Source organism: Gavialis gangeticus, unplaced genomic scaffold, assembly GCF_001723915.1.
Source record: "Gavialis gangeticus isolate Ggan-Ray unplaced genomic scaffold, GavGan_comp1, whole genome shotgun sequence".
In the NCBI taxonomy this organism is placed as follows: Eukaryota; Metazoa; Chordata; order Crocodylia; family Gavialidae; genus Gavialis; species Gavialis gangeticus.
In genome coordinates this window covers 179,496,921-179,499,803 of record NW_017729022.1, presented here as the reverse complement: position 1 = coordinate 179,499,803, position 2,883 = coordinate 179,496,921, and positions in this window count along the sequence as shown.

Here is a 2,883-nt window from a genome sequence, read left to right as displayed (position 1 = left end):
CGCGAGCTGGCGGCGGCGGCGGTGCGGCCGGCGGCGGCGCCCTGCGAGCCCCATCGCCGCCTTTACTCCATGTTGGATGGCCCGGCCCGGCCCCGCCGCCACGGGGGGAGGGGGAGGAGGAGGAGGAGGAGGAAGCTGGGCGGAAGCGATGACGTGATCCGAGCAGCCCAGCTGCGGCCGCCGCCGGGACCTAGGCGGGGAGGAGAAAGGGGGGAGCAGTAGCAGCGGCGGCGGAGGAGGAGGGGGAGGAGACGCGTCTGCAAACCAGCCCCTCCTCCCGGCCCTGCTGAGCCCCCCCACCAGGGGAGCAGCCACTGCGTGTCCGCCCCCTCGGCCGCAGCAGCAGGGCCCGGGCCCTCTCAGCTGGGCTCCCGCCCCGCCCCGGCCAGGTGCTCCCCCTGCTCGCAAGTGGCAGGGATGAATGGGCCGCCCAAAGCCAAAGGCCGTCAGCTGGAGCAGCAGCAGCCCTGTCCTCAGCTCACCCCCTTGCGTTCAAGGACTGCCGCATGTGCTGGAGGCGCAGCTGCACCCAGCCTGGCAGCGGGATTCTCGGCCCTTTGCCCCCAGCCCAGCCCTCTCGCCTCTCTCATTGCAGGTAGGGGACAAGCAGTTAAGTGCTGGAGGCCCGCTCTTTTATTAGACCAACTAGATAGTGGCAAAAAAAAAAAGAAAAAAGATTTGTTTGTGTTTATTTGAAAGCTTTCAGGCATGGGAGAATGCAAAGATTGTAACATTTCTCCCAGGTTAGTAGTCCCTGCCTTTGGTTTGCCCTTCAGCTACATCTGGTCTTACTTGCTCCTTGCTTCTACCCAGAACTGCCAGACCCAAGCATGGGTGAGCCAGGCAGGCACCTGTGTCCAAATAGAAAGGGGGCCCCCAATTGTTTTTTCTGTTGTCCGATTATTATTAACATTATCTCTGGCAAAGGTGGGCCCCGGGGCCACCAGGTACGGTGCTGCTTCTAGCGCGTTCCTGTCACGATGAGCTTGCTGCCTTTAGGGATATAGGGATTAGGTGACTTGGAAGAATTCAGCATGTTCTTTCCCACCCCTCAGAAACATTATGCTTTTTTATAAGCAGAAATGCTGGGCACTTCTCTTTGCCCAGTTTTTTAAGTGGCGTCAAATGCTGGTAGCATTGCTTTGTCTTTATCCCCTATACACTTGATCCCATACAAGATATTCCCCCTAAGAAATCCTTGCCCCTCACATGGGCATTATACAAATAGCAAACCTTGGTATGCTAGCTAGTGCCTTGCTCCAAGGATCTTGGTGCACTTTCCAAAATGATGTCTCAGGTCCAAGTTGTCCATCACAACAAGCACTGACCAGAAAAGCATGAAGAAGCAAAACACAAATACAAGGCACCATAATAGCTCTGACTGGAGCATGGCAGTGCATTTTTTGTTTATGTGTAAATGAGATAAAAATGAATTCATTCAAGCTATCTCCACCAGTAAAGCAGTAGAGACATCTCAGTTTGCTAAGAGTGTTTTTATTGCTTGTTTTCATAACTCACTTTATTGCATAATTATAACTGTAACACACCTCCCCCAAAGGCATGCTATAAAACAATCTTGCAAAGGGAAGCCAGTCATGATCTCTATGTACTTTTAAGCATACAGAATGAGTGCTTAGCCTGATGTAGTAGGGTTGAAGTGTTGTAGCAATGATAGTACAGGAAATGTATGAAAGGCATGGGTTTTTTTGTCATTTTTTTTTTTTAAATATGATGCACTACTTAAGGCTGATCCAGCAGGCACTTGCTGACGGACAGTGTGTGTACTGGCAGGGCAGGTTTGTACCTTTATAAACTAACTGAATCTGAGATGTATAGCATAAGCTTCTGTAAGCAGAGGGCTTACTTCATTCACCTGATTAAGCCAGCCGTCTGCTTATGAGAGCTTATACCCTACATCACTGATGTAGTTATTTTATGAAGTTGAAAATCTACCCTGCCTGTTGCCTGACTTCAGACTAAAAATGTCTGACTGCTTCTCATAGTGCTTACTACCATGCATATTTATATTCAGTGGAAGTACTCATGATAATATGCCATGCATTAAGTACATGTCTATAGGAGCCAGCCTCTAGTAAAAGATTTATTAGTCTCCAAACTAATCTGTCTCCATCTATGTGCACCAAGTAGTTTTGGTAACATTTATATCAAATAATGGCTCCATTATTAGTGTGTATTTGCTAGCCTTGTACACCTCTGCACAGGGATTCTCCTAGACTCCTTTAATTCCATTTTCCCCTGCACTGGCCATCAGGGTCACAGAATGCCTTCACATTGATGGGTGAGGTCTTTCTTCTCCTAACCCCTCACACATGAACCAGTGTGGTTGTGACCCGTATGAAGAGACTACTGTTCTGTGACTGATATTAACAGGGTTGATGGCAGATTATCCAGAACAACACAGGAACCAGCTTCTCCCAATTCACAATTTGGTCCCTCCATGGCTCTGAGAGCAGGGCATGTACATGCCGCCTTTTATGTGGGGCTAGCGGTAACTCCACAAGCCCTGAATTATTGATAATAGCTTTAACAAACACTTCAATCAGGATTTTCTTAAAGAAACAATCTATTCTTATTCTTCAAAGAATCCACCTTCTGGTTATATGCCAATACCTGATATCTAAGCAAAAAAGGGGCTGGTAGTGTCTGGCATGGGACTCAACACACTGGGAGCCTGATGTGCAGAATGCTAGCCTACAGTGAGTAAGTGTACAGTCTGCGTGGTGCTAGCTGCTGTGTGACGGCAGTTTCCTTGCTGCCAAGAGGCATAGCCAAATGGCTGAGGGGCCTGCAAGGACATGAGGAGGCCAAGCTGAATACCCACAGCACTGCTTCAGAGCCAGACTGGCGGAGGGGAGAGATGAG